The 17674-nt window shown below is 42.4% G+C and overlaps 1 protein-coding gene across 1 annotated transcript in view; it reads left to right on the top strand.

Moving 5' to 3' along the window:
* golph3 (golgi phosphoprotein 3) overlaps nt 1-17674 on the top strand; it is a 126531-nt gene that overhangs the window by 103336 nt on the left and 5521 nt on the right. The window lies entirely within an intron of this gene.

Raw genomic sequence — 17674 nt, forward strand, 5'->3', positions numbered from 1 at the left:
GAACTGCAGCAGTTGCAGATTTAGTCTCCTGAAAGAAAGCAGACATTTTCCATCCTCGCTGAACCTGAAGATTATTTCCCAGATGTGGCGACCTTAAACTGCTTGTGGTAATTATTTGTTTGATTTAGTCCACAAAGTTACTTAATATTGGATGTTTTTTGGGGAAAGGGGTGTCTCAGAGTTGATGTAACTTGGATTTGGGGACCAAGGGATAGTTTCATATAACGTGTGTGCATAGTCATCGATATTCTTGAGTGTCATAGTGTATTCTAGTCTTTCTTGTCATATGTGTTGTCTTTTATTTTAAGTTAATAAATATCCTTTATTAATTGTTCACACAATGACTGGACTGTTCCTCACTGGGTTGTACATCGTTCCTCACATTATGCCAAAAAAATACTCTTCTGGGTTTTGGGATATCATCACATTTAACACCAGTAACAATGCCCAGTTTGAACTCCTGAGTTGGCCCTGACAGCACCCCATTTAGAATGGTGGTAGTGCTAGACGGCACAATGGTGGGTGTCAAGTAGTGTAATGACGAGACTCCCTCTTCACAACAACAGTGTGAATGAAGGTCTCTCCTACCAGTGCTGTCAGGGGCAGATGCATCTGCAGCAGGTAGGTTGGTGAGGGCAAGTAGGTTTTCCCCTCTTGATTCTCTAACCACTTGGTGCAACTCCAGTCTGGCAGATATACCCTTCAGGACCGATAAAACTGTTTCTTCACAGATGCTGCCAGACCTGCTGGGTATTATTACCAGCAGTTTCTGTTTTTATTTTGGAAATTGGAAAATCTGTCTGAAATAGTTTCAACCTAATTTTGCCTGAACGTCATACCTGTTTAGACAGGAGTCAATGACACACTCTGGCCTTTACATAATTATTCCTTTGCAAATGAATTTATCTCATGGCTGTTCTCTTTCATTCTTTCAGTGATGACTTTGTTTTCATTGTATTCTGCACTTTGCAGTTGTGTCCACATGGTGTCACCATAAGCCAATTTATTAACTGTCAAGATGTTCAGATCATACAAACAAGGAGCAGGATTAGGTCATTCAGCACATCGAGCTTGCTCCACCATTTAGTAAGATCATCGCTGGTGTGAAAGTAATCTTAATCTGCAACCTGCTTACTGCTAATAAGCTGTCACCCCCTTGCTTACCAAGAATCTATCCACCTTTGTCTTAAGAATATTCAAAGACTCTGGGTGAGATTTATTGAACAACACGTGGGGGGTGGCAGCTCACCATTGGCCAGCAGCGGGGATCGTCTGGTCCTGACATTGCCAATGTGGTTTTCTGTTGAACGTGCCCTTCGCGCTGGGAAACCTGTGGCGGGGGGTGCTGGGGCTGGGGGCTGGAAGATCCCACCGGCTTGAACAGCCGGAAAGTTCAAGCCACTGCTCCTTCAACCTTTTCAGGAAGAAAGTTCCAAAGGCTCACAACTATTTGAATGAAAACATTTTGCCTTATCTTTGTTTTAAATGGATGACTCCTTATTTTGAATAATTACCCCTCGTTCTAGGTTCACCCAGAAGAGAAAGTATCCTCTCCACATCCACTCTGTCAAGACCTCTTAGGATCTTGTATGATTCACCATGATGCCTCTTACTCTTTAGCTTCAGCAGATAGAAGCCTAGCCTGCCCAATCTTTCCCCGTAAGACAACCCATCCATTCCATGGATTAGTCTGGAAAACCTTCTCTGAACTGCTTCAAATGCATTTACAATTTTTCTCAAATAAGGTGACCAATACTGTACACAGTACTCCAAATGTGGTCTCACTAGTGCTCTGTATAACTGAAATATCACCTCTCTAGTTTTGTATTCAATGCCACACGCAATAAATGATACCGTTCTATTATTTTTCCTAATTACTTGCTATATCTGCATAGTAGTATTTTTGTGATTTATGCACTGGGAAGCCCACATTCCTCTGCACCTCTGAGCTCTGCAATCTCCCATCATTTAGATTTTTTTTTTTTTATAAATTTAGAGTACCCAATTCATTTTTCCAATTAAGGGGCAATTTAACATGGCCAATCCACCTATCTGCACATCTTTGGGTTGTGGGGGCGAAACCCACGCAAACACGGGGAGAATGTGCAAACTCCACACGGACAGTGTCCCAGAGCCGGGATCGAACCTGGGACCTCAGCGTCGTGAGGCAGCAGGGCTAACCCACTGCGCCACCGTGCTGCCCTCCCATCATTTAGATAATAAATTTTTAAAAATTCTTCCTGCCAAAATGGACAATTTTGTGTTTTCCGGCATACTGAATTTGCCAGGTTTTGTTCTTTCCCAATTAACCAATCTATACCTATCTTTGTGTCATCAGCAAATTTGACAACCATTCCTTAAATCCCTAATTCAATCCATTTATATAATTTTTATAGAAATTGTAAACCGTTCAAGTCCCAGCACGGATCACTGTGTCACACCACTTGCTATGTCTTGCCAACTTGAAAGAGATCCCATTTATGCTTATTCTCTACTTCCTGTTAGCCAGCCAATCTTCTATCCATGCCAATATGTTACACTCTATTACATGAGCTTTTATGTTCTGCAATAATCTTTGATGTGACACTTTATCAAATGCAATTTGGGAATCTAAGTACAATACATCCATTGGTCCAACTTTATCCACAGCACAGGTTACTTTCTCAAAGAACTCCAATAAGTTGGTTAAACATGTTGCGTGATTACCTAGGGCTTATCCAAGTGTCCTGCGAGAACCTCTTTAATAATAGCTTCTAACATTTTCCCTGCAACAGATATTAGATTATCTGACCTGTAGTTTCCCGCTTTCTATCCCCTTTTTGAATAATGGAGTTGTGTTTACTATCTTCCAATCTAATGGGATCTTCCCCGAATCTATGAAGTTTTATAAAATTAAAACCAATGTATCAAATATCTCACTAGCTAGACACTTCCAAGACTGAAGGATGAAGTCCATCAGAACCTGGGCTGTTGTCAGCCCGCAACTCCAACAATTTACTCAGTACCACTTCCCTGATGACTAATTTTCCTGAGTTCCTCCCTCCCTTCCATTTCCTGGTTAATAGCTGCTTCTGGGATGTTATTTGCATCCTTTATAGTGAAGACTGATGCAAAATACTGTGCGGAGTCTGCACGTTTTCCCTGTGTCTGCGTGGGTTTCCTCCGGGTGTTTCGCTTTCCTCCCACAAGTCCCGAAAGAGCTGCTGTTAGGTGAATTGGACATTCTGAATTCTCCCTCCGTGTACCTGAACAGGCGCCGGAATGTGGCGACTGGGGAATTTTCACAGTAACTTCATTGCAGTGTTAATGTAAGCCTACTTGTGACAATAAAGATTTTTATATTATTATTTATTACAAAATACTTGTTCATTTCATCTGGCCTCGCCTTGTACTCCATTATCAATTCTCCAGACTCACTACCAGCACACAATTTGTTAACTCTTCTTTTTAAAATATTTATAAAACCCTTATTATCTGTTTTTATATTTCTGGCAAGTTTTCTCTCTTCCTCTAATTCTTCCCTCCTTATTAATCTTTTAGTCATCTTTGCTGTTCCTTGTATTCTGTCTAATCTTCTGACCAGCCACATGTTTTACATAATTATATGCTTTAACCTTTCGAGTTAACCGTGGATGGTGGATACTTCCCATAAGTTTTTTTGATTTATAAACTAAGGTTTAGTGGGTTGACTTGTTTTCAATAAACCCCACTCCCATTGTAAATCACATAAGGTTCGAGAGACTTTATCATATGGCAAGAAAGAACACTTTAAATGATTCATTCAAGAGGTTTATTAACCATTAAAAAGGTAGCAAGTCAGAAAGATAAAAAGAAAAGTATTAACTAACAGCAAATATCAGTAATTAGCAGTAAGATGAGAAAGCTTAACTTTAACAATTAAACAGACTTTCACACCACCCTTCTCAGACCAATATGTGAAGTGACAACTCCAAAGAACATGGAAAACCGCTCTCCATAAACATCACTTGTTTCCCACCTATCCTCCTCTTTGCCTCCCATAAACATCTCTCTCTCCCTTATCTTTCTCTTTACATCTCTCTTCACATCTCGCTCTGCCTTACTCTGCCTCTGTGCCTCTGCCTGTCCTTGCCCAAATAATGCCCCTTTCTTATACCTGGAAATATTGGAAACCCACCGTAGCCAATTGTTGGAAAAACGGTCAATTGGTCCATAACTTGTGAATAATGAAATAAAAATAATGAAACCCGGTTTTAGGCTGGGCCCTCTATGCATCTGGCATAATGGGATCGCGCAGGGTGCACCGAGTGGTACAATTACACACTATATCTCTCATCTTGAGCTAGGCTGGGTGTCGACTGTCTGTCATTTGGAGTTGTGGAACTTTAGAATAGAATAAATACAGTACAGATGGAGGCCATTCGGCCCATAAAGTCTGCATAACCCTCTGAAAGGATCTCCTACCTAGTGAGAGGCCGCCACCCTGTGGGAGGAAACCAGGGCACCCGAAGGAAATCCACGCAGACACGGGAAGAAAGTGCATCTCCACACACAGTCACCCGAGGTGGGAATTGAACCTGGGTTCCTGGAGCTGTGAGGTAGCAGTGCTAACCACTGTGCCACCATGCTTCCTGGACCAATTCAGTTCTCCTAGTTAAGGATAACATTTATGTTATCTCTTTATTCTGTGGCTTGAGAAATACACAATAATCATATTCCCATGGTAATTTAAAGAGTCTGGATTAAGAATAATATGTCAATATGTTTATAATTATAAAAAATATAAACATTTATGTTCCAAATTACATTTCTAGCCTTTCTATCATATCTATTAATTGATTTTTTTTGTCTCTCTTCATTCGTGGGATGTGGGCATCACTGGCTGTGCCAACCTTTATTGCCCATCCCTAATTGCCCTTGAACTGAGTGGAGTTGTCAACCATTTCAAAGAGCATTCTTTAGAGTCAACCACATTACTGTGGGTCTGGAGTCATGTGTAGGCCAGACCAGGTAAGGGTAGCAGATTTCCTTCCCTGAAGGAAATTAGTGAGCCAGATGGGTTTTTACGACAATTGGCGACAGTTGCATAGTCATCATTAGACTTTTTTTAATTCCAGGTTTTTAAAAATTTAATTCAAATTTCGCCATCTGCTGTGGTGAGATTTGAACTCGGGTCTTCTGAGTCTCTGAATTAGTAACTATCTCACAATTAAGGCTGCCTCATAACTAACATGGCTGATTTCCAATAATACTGGTTTAGTTTTTATTAAAATGGCATCCATCAATTTTAGCAAAAAATGCTTAAGAACATATTAATTCAAACTAAAGAAATGATAGTCACATTAGTGATTTGGAATCTACCAATAGTTCCTTGAATGACTTACTTGTGATCTTATTTGTTAATTAGAAGATCTGTGATGCATTATAATTACAATTTGAGCTTGTGTAATTTGTTATCGTAAAAGAATACCGTATGATTTCACATTTCGATTAATTTAATTCCACTGTAAACTAGCCATACCCTTTTTAACATTCTTGCCTCCTTATCATCTTTACCACATCCACTTCTGTCCCCTTGGTTGGTGCCAGCAGTTTAACACGCCTGCCATTTCCCACCAGAATGACCATTTACACATAAATTAGATCCTTGCCACGCTCCTGTTTTAGTAGGGATGTTTGCATTGACATCCTGGCTAACATTAAACTATTTTTTTTTTTTTTTTTTATAAATTTTAGATTACCCAATTATTTTTTCCAATTAAGGGGCAATTTAGCGTGTCCAATCCACCTACACTGCACATTTTTGGGTTGTGGGGGCGAAACCCACGCAGACACGGGGAGAATGTGTGCTAACATTAAACTTGTCTCACAGGAAGGAGATCCTTATTGTAACCTGCCGATCTCCTTGGTTTCCAGGTCCTATGTCCAAATGTGCTGAAGGTACTATTCTGAAGTGGAGCTGGCTGTATAATCAATGCTTTTATGCAATTGTAAAATCTTTTCTTAATGTGAGAAACATTACAAACTTCGCTGAGACAGTCAAATGGTTGAATCAGTGCACTGACAATTCCAGGGATATGTTTTTAAAGCGTTATTTTGTGATTTGTAGTGCATGATGTGCTTTACACCGTGTTGACTTTTGGAATGCCTCTGATTGACAGCAATTTGCTTTATCCAGGCCATTTCAGAGAGCAGTTAAGAGTCAGTAATATTGCTGTAGGTCTGGAGTCACATGTAGGCCAGGGCAATCCATTCTGTTTGATGCAGGCATTGCAGCTACTCTGTCGGAACACAGTTGGGTGTGACTGATCAGGAGCAGGAGTGAAACAAACCAATTACTAAAGAAAACATTTTTGTACGAGTTTTCTTGTTGCGAACATTTGTTATGTGGAATTGTTACACCTCAAAAAATTATTTTTGCTGTTTGAAATTCCACAGTAGGCTGCTGATGGACTCCAATCAAGTTCTGTCTAGTTACACGGTTCCATGGTTTCGTGCTTCCACTATTCTGCTTGGAAGTCCACTATCTGTTACTACTATTTGTGAAAACTTCCCGATATCAATCCTAAAATTTGAAATTGTGTATCATTGTCTTATTCCCACAGATGAATTTTAAATTAATATTTCCCACAGCATTTACTGTTATAATGATCTTTGAGGCAATCTTTCAGATGCCTCTTGGATTTGTTCATTTTCACATGTACCAAGGTACAGTGGAAAGTATTTTTCTGCGAACAGCTCAAACAGTTCATTTAGTACATGAAAAGAAAAGAAAAAGAAAATACATAATAGGGCAACACAAATACATAGACACCGATATTGGGTGAAGCATACAGGAGTGTAGTATTAATCAGGTCAGTCCATAGGAGTCTGGTAACAGCGGGTAAGAAGCTGTTTTTGAATCTGTTCGTGCGTGTTGTCAGACTTTTGTATCTCTTGCCCAGTGGAAGAAGTTGGAAGAGTGACTAAGCCGGTTGGGTGAGGTCTTTGATTCTCAGTCTTCTTCAGTCTTTCCTCATGGTGCTGACCTCTGAGACTTCAGCCAGCCTTCCGGCTATTCTTTTCCCTACCTCCAGCGCTTGAATGCCTCTTTTGTTTCTGAGTGTGAGGTCTGACAATTCCTTGTTAGCATTCTACAGATGAAATAAACCGCATAGATTTTTAGTTTTTTCTGGCAACATTTGTGTTGTGGTGAGAACTTCCACCACATTCTAGTTGAAGTTTGATCCAGTGCTGTTCGAAGTTTAGGTCCCTTCTATTATCTGCACAGTTGTCTGAAAGGTTTTACCACCGGATAAAAATTGAGTGTTGGATAAATTCAGTCCAAACTGAACAGACTTAACAGATCTCCATTTTAAAATTATTTTCTCTATTCAGGGCTTCGTTAAATATTCTCCACAGCAAATCACTTGTAAGCGAATGATGATTTTGTTTAAATTCTTATACCACCTTGTATGATATTAAAAAGATCAAATACACGTAAGAAGATCCCTCTTTTTGTTCCACTTTTCTTCCGAGTGGATCAGAGCAGGTGTGGATGTGTGTAAATGCAGAAAGGTAAAAGCAAATTCTGAAAATTGCTCCGATCAGAGTTGTGTTCAATTGATAAATTAGAATTGTGAAATATTCCTGCTTGGAAGGTACGATCTGCAAAGTTTGATCTAGAATTTGCATTACTTAGCTGTGAATCTGAAATAATGTGTGGCTTTTGTCTGTCCAGATTGTTCTGATTCTGGGCAGCACCTGGTGGAGCATGTGGAGGATTGAAGCACGTGCGCATGTTCTGCTGGTTGGTGGTAGCGGGTGAGGGTTGATTGAGAAAAAAACAATGGATGGTGAGGGGAGCCCAAGAAAAAAATTACCTTGGCTTGAAGGAATAGGGAGGGGAGGGGGCAGCAGGGACTGCATGGGAGGAGAGGGAGACGGTGTTTGGGATGCTATGAATGGTGTGAGAGGTATGGGATGGCATGGGGAATGGGGTTGGCATAGGATGAAGGGGGAGGATGAGGTGGGAATGGGATGGAGACTGAACAAAGTACTGTTGCAATAAAAATATTAATTTCACTGCAAAATGTTTTGTGGGTCTCTGCTAGTTTTGAAACATTGTGTCAAAAAATAAAGGTCTGAAATAAAACAGAGTATGAATTTTCTACACCATTATCATCAGCTTGTAAGTAACTTGCTGTGAGTAATATTTAACGAAGATCTGAATAAATTGAATCCATTTTAAAAATGGTACCTCTTGAGGCTTTTGATTCCAGTTTGAACTGAATTTATCCAATTTTTAAATAATAAACTGAAACCATTCAATTGAAAAGGGTAATATTTCCCTGCTGAGATCGTAATTGTGAATGGAGATTCGTCTTTGTTATCATCTAGGTTTAAAATGAAATTTCTTTTGTGCAAAAGTACCATTGCCTTTTACATAAGAGCCACCCATTTATAGGTGGGGAGCAAACAATAGCCTAATTCAGGGCATGATCCTCTTCACTTTTATTTTACAAACAGCATTCAGAATCAAATACTAAATTAAACACAAGCGTGTTTTGACTTGTCACCTACCCTTCCTTTAGATTTCAAGTATTAGGGTAGGGCTTCCTCGAACAATTATGTAATTTGAAAACTTCCTGCCCAGCTTCACGGCCAGAGAACATTGTACTTGTACTTAACAATTAAGTGTTGTGTCAATTCTGCTACACTGAAAACATGAATGCATAAATCCATTTAGTTTGTAATTTTAACTTGTTTGTTCTAATTTGTATGCAGATTCTGCTGGAAAGTGGTAAACCCAGGCAATTATTTTTCTAATCTACAAAAACTTCTACCAGCAAATTATGGTCCTATGCACTATGCCTCTGTGCCACACAAAGAGAAACTTGATGTTACTCAAATAATTAAACCATGCCTCTGATGACTTATATGATGGAAAGTTGAAATGTTCTTTCCTTGCTATACAAGTTGCAAAGGAGCATCTCTGGCAAAGTAATTTGTTGAAAGTATCAGCGATCACAGCGTGTAAATCAATCTTTAAATCCTTAAACCAGGGGCTGGTTTAGCACAGTGGGCTAAGACAGCTGGCTTGTAATGCAGAAGAAGACCAGCAGCACGGGTTCAATTCATGTTCCAGCCTCCCTGAACAGGCGCCCGATTGTGGTGACTAGGGGCTTTTCACAGTAACTTCACTGAAGCCTACTTGTGACAAAAATGATTATTATTATTAACAGAAACCTCCCAAAAATGGGGATATGTGCTCAGTATAAAATGCGAACCATTTGTGCAAGTGTCATCTATTTTGTAACATGGGGAAAGAATGCTGGCAATTCAAATTTAATCAATGTGGCATATTTTATGAGTGAATTCTACAAGAATATTTTTAACCAAATTAAAAACATTTTTAACCATGATATATTCATTGTCTTTGGCATCCAACGCAGCGTTTATCAAATTCATTGAGTCACTTTTGGCTATGCCATCACTGTAAGGATCCCACTCTGAATAAGATTTGGTGCTTTCATTTTTAGAATCATCCTTTCACAACAAATCATCTGACTATCATCCGTTGAATAAGATATTCTGCATTTATTCAACAATCTGAACACAATTTGTGCATTGATAGCATCCCATGATTTGATGACAAACCACACAAATCATTAAGCTGGGCATCGAGCATGTTTCCACTCTTTGTCTAGGGATTTTCCCTGACCACCATCCACCTGTTTCGTTGAGCGCAAGCCTGATCCTTGAAAAGCTTGTTATGAAATGCATCCAAAGTTGAACTATGGTTGTTAGACCCTCTGACATAACTGCAATTTGGGCATTATTTCTTCACGCATCTCTTGATCTCATAAGTTACATGGGACCTGAACATGGGCTGGAATCTCTGGTTCCCCAGCTGCGTGTTTTTCGTTGGCGTGCTGTTCACTGCTGGCGAGATCCTCTCTTCCCACCACTTGTCGATGGGATTTCCCATTGAAGCCACCCCACAGTGCCGGGATTCCCAAAGGCAGGCATGTGCTGCCGAAGAGAACACAGAATCCCAATGACTGGAGAATTCCGGCTCATGTCTCACACTAATAACTGCGTTCTTTGTATAGGCCACTGGGATGCCTATTCCACACATTATCAATCACAATCCATGCTACCCTAGTTCATCCAACCATTGTAATGGACATGTACAAAAACACTTGATTTTCAGCATGCTTTTACTTTTGAAAATTATCATGGGCTTTCATTTTTTTCCGTCAGCCATGCAAGCTAAAATCACTGTGAGGCTTGGCTTCTCTTACCCTGTTTTCACGAGAACTGTTTTTGAATGTTTTCACCCCACAGTTCAGTTGCTGGGCATATCAAAATTTAAGGGCATTTCATCTATGTTGTCAATGCTACTAAATGGGCACTTATGGTTTTGCTGCTATCTGATGATGACTTGTCAGAAACTAATAATTTTGGCATCAAGGTCTTTTCGTCACCTCTGAGCAATATTTGTCCCATAAAGTGTCTACACCAACTAGATGCTGCTCTGAAATCTTTGCTGAACGTGCTTTTCTGATTTGGTCTACTTAAGTGCATTGCATTACATTCCCGGGGGTGATGTAATTATTCTGAAGATTTTTGAAGACCCATTCCGATGTATGTTCCTCAAGATCAGACCAGTGGCTGGGCCCTGTTCTTTTGGCATATTTGGCCTTTGGCGTCCTCTTCAGAGCAGGTTCCATTCTCAGACCAGTTTTTCACTAATGTTGAATTCCCTTGCTGCAACACAGTTAATTTGCTAAGTTGGCTTGAAACTAGCTTTGTACTTTGTTCATTTTGCTGGAGGACCTATTTCTGTTCATTACTTACCCCGTGCAGTCTTCTCTTGTGTGGACGTATCTTAAACTCCTGTGCACCTTCTTAGCAATAGAGTCCATTATTGTCTGCTTGATCCTGTGTGCTATGTCCTATGGTGAGTGAAACATGCATTTCTGAGGTGAAAAATTGCGGTTGACTCCTCAGATGAGCGAGTATAACATTTCTTAGCTGAAAAGGAGGTGGGAGGGAGGGGTCGACTTATGTGCCGAGTATAGGCCAACATGATTCTTGGAACGAAAAAATTGAGTTGTTTTACACTCTGGGTTAACATATATGCTGCGATCCATGATATTGCCATGAAACTGAAATTTCAGCTCGAAGTGAAATCTTTCACCATAAGGTCATCAAGTACTAAAGAAACGCAATTTGACAAGATTTGCGGTACATAGACGGTAGCAAAATATGTAGAAAGGACTGGAATCTGTCTGAAATGACAGTATTTTTAAAAAAAAGTTTATGGTTTTTCTGTTTTTACTTTGAGTATTCGACCTTGATATGTGTTCATTGAAGTAAAGGCCTTGCTTCTTTATAGTTAAACTATTTGGTTGGCGTAAATTGCTATTTAGTAAACCCTGTATCAATTAGTGAAAAACTTTGTGCGAAAGTAAGTCTGTACCGGTAATATGAAACATACTCAGCGATATCAGTTGCTCATTTTACACACGTGGCTGCTTTACGATTAGCTGTTTAATCTGTCGACACAGCTTTGGCTGAGCTGAGATTGACATTTGCCAATTCAACTGTTGAAATAATGACCATTTTTCCATCCATGAATAGCAAGCTGAAACTTTTTTTAAATTTTGCTTTTGATGAGAAATAAAGTTTGTTGGTGCAGGGACTATGGCCCTTTGGCTTTCATATGCTGGATTTTATGGCTCCCCACTAGGCATATTGTCAGCAGGGTAGGAGAGACATATAATATGTTGGATGTTTCATCCACTTCTTTCCTGCCCACCCCTGACTCAGTCACCATAATATGGGGGGTGGGTAAGGCACCCACTAGGCCACCCGCCATCAAGCCTATTGAGGCCCTTAAGTAGACAAATATTGCCTATTTAAGACCCTCCCTCCATCTCCACTGCTATGAAATGCTGGGCATGGAAGCGGCCAAGACTAAGAAGGCAGTTTTTTAGGCAAATCTTTTGGAAAAATGAAAATCGCTTATTGTCACGAGTTGGCTTCAATGAAGTTACTGTGACAAGCCTCTAGTCGCCACATTCCGGCGCCTGTCCGGGGTGGCTGGTACGGGAATCGAACCGTGCTGCTGGCCTGCTTGGTCTGCTTTAAAAGCCAGCGATTTAGCTGAGTGAGCTAAACCAGCCCCTTTTGAAATGGTAGTAAGGGAGCCACCAGCAGCACCTACCACTGAGTTTTGGTGCTGCATGGCTTGCATCTCTTCAGGGAAGGGCTGCCTTCCACTGAGAGACCAAAGTCCCACACTATGATTCTTAAGGATACCCAGAGCTTGTTATCGCTATGGGACGACCTTTTTTAAAGTCAGTTGGTTTGGAATGACTTTCCTTCTCAAAGCGCAGACTTTCCTCCTGGAGGCGTGTGCATTTTCCTTTCTAAATTATTTTTTTCCTATTAAGGGGCAATTTAGTATGGCCAATCCACCTACCCTGCATATCTTTGGGTAGTGGGGGTAAGACCCACGGATACAGTGGGAGAATGTGCAAACCCCACACTGACAGTAACCCAGGGCCGGGATCAAACCCGGGTCCTTGGTGCTGTGAGGCAGCAGTGCTAAACATTATGCCACTGTGCCCCTCTCATTTTCCCTTCTTAAGTCCAGTCTAGTGCCCACCCGACACATTGGGCAAACTGCACTGATGCTAATGTGCTTTCTGTAAGTGATGGGAATCATACTAGGAAATTTTCATGTGCTCATCATGTTTCACTGAAACCTAGTAACATAGTCAAGTAAGTATAAGGGATAAAAATTAGCGGCAAGTAAATTTAAAATCGAGATTTCTGGTACAAGTTTATTAGTTAAAGCAGGGATGTGTCATCGCCCCCACCCTTACCAGTTTCATCGCCATTTTCCTTCACCTTGTCGAGAGCAAGTGGCTTAGTACTATCATGACAGACCGAGCTGGCCGGATCCTAAAGGACATAGCTGTTAGACTGGGACTGCAACAGGTGATGAGGAAACCAACAAGAGGGGAAAACTTTTTTTAAAAATGTATTTTATTACAAACGTATATAAAAGTTATAATTCCGGCAATAGTACTGAAGGCTTGTGCTCCAGGACTTGCAACACCTTTAGCCAAGCTGTTCCAGTACAACTGCAATGGCATCTACATGGCAATGTGGAAAGTTTCACCGGTGTGTCCTGTGCACAATAAGCAGGACAAATCCAACCCAGCCAATTAGTGCCGTATCAGTCTACTCTCCATCATTAAGAAAGTGATGGAAGGAGTCACCCAACAGTGCTATAAAGTGGCACTTACTCAGTAATAACCTGCTCACGGACGCTCAGTTTGGGTTCCGACAGGGTCACTCCGCTTCTGACCTCATTACAGCCTTAGTTCAAACATGGACAAAAGAGTTGAATGCCAGAGGTGTTGTGAGAGTGACTACCCTTGATATCAAGGCAGCAATAGACCGACTATGGCATCAAAGAGCCCTCGCTAAACTGGAGCCAATGGGAATCGGGGAAAACTTTCCGTTGGTTGAAGTGATACCTGGCACAAAGGAAGATGGTTGTGGTGATTGGAGGTCAGTCATCTCAACTCCAGGACGTCAGTGCAGGGGTTCCTCAGGTCCTAGACCCAACCAACTTCAGCTGCTTCGTCGGTTACCTCATTTCCATCATAAGAGCAGATGTTCGCAGATTACTGCATCATTTTTAGCACCATTTGCGACTCCTCAGATAATGAAGGAGTCCATGTCCAAATGCAGCAAGACCTGGATAATATCCAGGCTTGGGCTGACAAGTGGCAAATTACATTCATGCCACACAAGTGGCAGGCAATGACCATCTCTTCCAAGAGAGGATCTAACCACCACCCCTTGACACTCAATGGTATTACCATCACTGAATCCCCCACAATCAACATCCTGGTGGTTACCATTGATCAGAAACTGAACTCGTCTAGCCATATTAAGCTGTGGCTACCAGGCAGATCAAAGGCTAGGATTCCTCGGGCGAGTAACTCCCCTCCTGACCCCTCAAAGCCTGTCAACCATCGACAAGGCACAAGTCGTGAATGTAAATTGCCTGGATGTGCAGCTCCAACAACACTCAAGGATCCAGACACCATCCAGAAAAAAACAGCCCACGTGATTTCTACCCCTTCCACAAACATTCAATCCCTCCACCACCAATGAACAGTGGCAGGCATGTGTACCATCTACAAGATGCACTGTAGTAACTTGCCAAGGTTCCTTAGCCAACACCTTCCAAACCCACGACTGCGATTATCTAGAGGGACAAGAAAATACCTGTGAGCCAAAACCCCCCCCCCCTCAAGTCACTCCTGCGTTGACTTGGAAATATATTTTTGTTTCTTCACTGTCGCTGGGCCAAAATCCTGAAACTCCCTTCCTAACAGCTATCTACATCTCAGGACTGCAGCGGTTCAAGAAGGCAACTCATCACCTCTTCCTGAAGGTCAACTAGGGATGGGCAATAAATGCTGGCCTAACCAGTGACGTCCACATCCTCTAAATGAATTAACTGACATCGATCGTGGAGCTTCAAAATGCACATCACCATCTTCACTCTCTGAGAAGAGAATCTCCAAGCCATGCTTGACACCTTCATGGAAGCATACCAAAAAATCAGTCTTGGACTTAACCTCACAAAGACTCAGGCTCATTACCAATCCACCCCAGGGCAAGATCCGGTCTCTCCCTCGATCAAGATCAACAGAAATCCTGCCAAATATGGAAAATTTTCCATACTTGGGGAGCCACCTCTCCTCTAAGGCTGACATCAATGCGGATATCCAACATTGTATCCAATCTGTGAGCACCTCCTTTGGACGTCTGAGGACAAGAGTCTTGACGACCGCGACATCTGTGCTGACACTAAGATCATTGAGTACAAGGCAGTCATCCTCCTAATTCTTCTATCTGCTCAGAAACTTGGACTAGGTACAGATGCCACCTCAAGGCCCAGGAGAGGAACCATCACCGCTGCCTGAGATGGATTCTCCACATCAGCTGGGAGGCCAGGTGTACTCACATCAGTGTCCTTGAAGGAGCCAAGAGTACCAGCATCGAGGCCATGATCATCTAAAACTAACTCTGCTGGACCAGCCATTTGCTTGGGATGTCCCAGCTTATAAAGTAAATCTTCTTTTCCCAGCTCAAGGAAGGCTCCCGAACAAGAGGAGGGCAACCGAAACACTTCAAAGACATCCTGAAGGCTTACCTCAAGAAATGCAACAAAGGCGTCAATGCCTGGGAGACACTTGCTCAGAAGAGACCGACTTGGAGGAACCTTCTGTGTGAAGGGCACAATTCTTTGACACCTGATGGCAAGATGCACTGGTGTAACTCACCAAGGTTCCTTAGACAACACCTTCCAAACCCATGACCATTACCATTTAGAAGGACAAGAACAGCAGATATCTGGGAACACCACCACCTGGAGGTTCCTCTCCAAGTCACTCACCACCCTGACTTGGAAATATATCGCCGTCCCTTCACTGTCGCTGGGGCAACAACCTGGAATGCCCTCCCTAACAGCACAGTGGATGTACCTACACCCCGAGGACTACAGCGGTTCAAAAAGGCAACTCACCACCACTTTCTGAAGGGAAACTAGGGATGGGCAATAAATACTGGCCTAACCAGCTATGCCCACATCCCATGTGAATTTAGAAGAAGGAGGCAAGCAATAGGAACCTGAGAAAGGAATACCAACAAGATTGAGTCCACAGACTCAACCCACCTCCCGGAAACACCTGGCTAGTGTGCGGTCAAAGATGTGGCTCTATGATTGGGCTCACAGCCATGCAAGAACCACAGAATCCATGACCAGTAATATGGAGTTTGTTAGGTGGACAATCATACATCTTTGCAAGTGATTGCCGAAGAAGAGCAGATTACTTAAAGAATGGTAAGTATTTGGAGTGATCTACCAAGGACATGAAACTTCCTTTAAAGAAGGGACTAGATTCACACAGTAAAAGAATGAGCTTTGGGCTGAATGACCTTTTCCCATCCTGACTTTTGCATACTAACCCTGATTTTGCTTGTTGTTCATAGTTATTCTGAGGTAATAAAATGAGTTATTAATCAGCAGGCGTCAGAATGCCTCCCTGGCAGTGCCTCCCGGAATGAGTGAGTGTGACTTGGTTGAGTCTCCTGCTGATTGTTTGCTTCTGTCCCACGCTTCAGATAAACTAGCCTTTACCTCCCACCTTTCCATAATAACTCTGCTGTGTTTAAGCGAGCAGAAATGAGCAATCTGCTGTTGTCTTGGCTTGTTGGAATTGCAAATGTTCCACTCCATAACTATGAAGGGTGGAACAGTGGCTAAGACTGGTGCCTCACAGCGCCAGAGACCTGGATTCAATTGAGGCCTTGGATGACTGTGTGGAGTTTGCAATTCTCCCTGTGTCTGCATGGGTTTCCTCCGAGTGCTCCAGTTTCCTCCCACAGTCCAAAGATGTGGAGGTTACATGGATTGGCCACGATCAATGTGTGGGGTTACGGGTATTGGGCGGGGGGTGGGTCTAGGTAGAGTGCTCTTCAGAGGGTTGGTGCAAACCCGATGGGCCGAATGGCCTCCTTCTGCACTGTAGGAACTCAATGGTACCATTACAGTTTAAAACTAGCTAGTAGTTTTGGAAGCCATAGCCTTTGAAGCTTTGTGATATATTTCACTGCTTCAAACTTTGCACATTGATAAATATCTACATCTTGTCTCCTTTTTAGAACTTTGTTTTTAAAAATATTTTTATTAAGGTATTTGAAAGTTTTTATAATAATAACAATGGCATAAACATAGTATAATAAACATTTCCACCCCCATCCCAATCTTCACACACCCCTTGGAATATCGTATCTGCTGATATTTTAATTTAGATTTTCCCCGAGAAAGTCGACGAATGGCTGCCACCTCCAGGTGAGCCCACCCTCTTCAGGAGAATTTTATGTTCTCGAGACTGAGAAACACAGCCATGTCACTAAGTCAGGTCTCTACACTCGGGGGCTTTGAGTCCCTCCACATTAATAAGATCCGTCTCCGGTCTACCAGGGAGGCAAAGGTCAGGACATCGGCCTCTTTCGTCCCCTGAACTCCCGGCTCTTCCGACGCTCCAAAGATCGCTACTTCCGGACTCGACACCACCCGTGTTTTTAGTACCGTGGACATTGCCTTAGCAAAACCCTGCCAAAACCCTCTAAGCTTTGGGCATGCCCAAAACATGGACATTATTTGCTGGGCTTCCCACGCACCTCGCACACCTGTCCTCTACCCCGAAAAACTTGCTCATCCTAGCCACTGTCATGTGTGCCCGGTGGATTACCTTAAATTGCATCAGGCTAAGCCTGGCACATGATGAGGAGGTATTAATGCTGCTTAGGGCATCCACCCACAGACCCGCCTCTATCTCTCCTCCTAGCTCATCCTCCCACTTGCCCTTCAGCTCCTCCACTGGAGTTTCCTTGCCTCCAAAAGCTCACGGTAAATATCCAATACCTCTTCCCCCCCCCCCCCCCCCCCCCCCCCACCCCACCACACCCCTCCCACCCAGATACTGGAGACTACTGTGTCCTGTATCCCCCGTGGCGGCAGCAGCGGAAAGGCCGGAACCTGCTTTCGAAGGAAGTCTGACACCTGCAAATACCTAAACCCATTCCCTTCTGGCAATTTAAATGTATCCTT

The sequence above is a fragment of the Scyliorhinus canicula genome, chromosome 3 (assembly GCF_902713615.1).
Source record: "Scyliorhinus canicula chromosome 3, sScyCan1.1, whole genome shotgun sequence".
Classification (NCBI taxonomy): domain Eukaryota; kingdom Metazoa; phylum Chordata; class Chondrichthyes; order Carcharhiniformes; family Scyliorhinidae; genus Scyliorhinus; species Scyliorhinus canicula.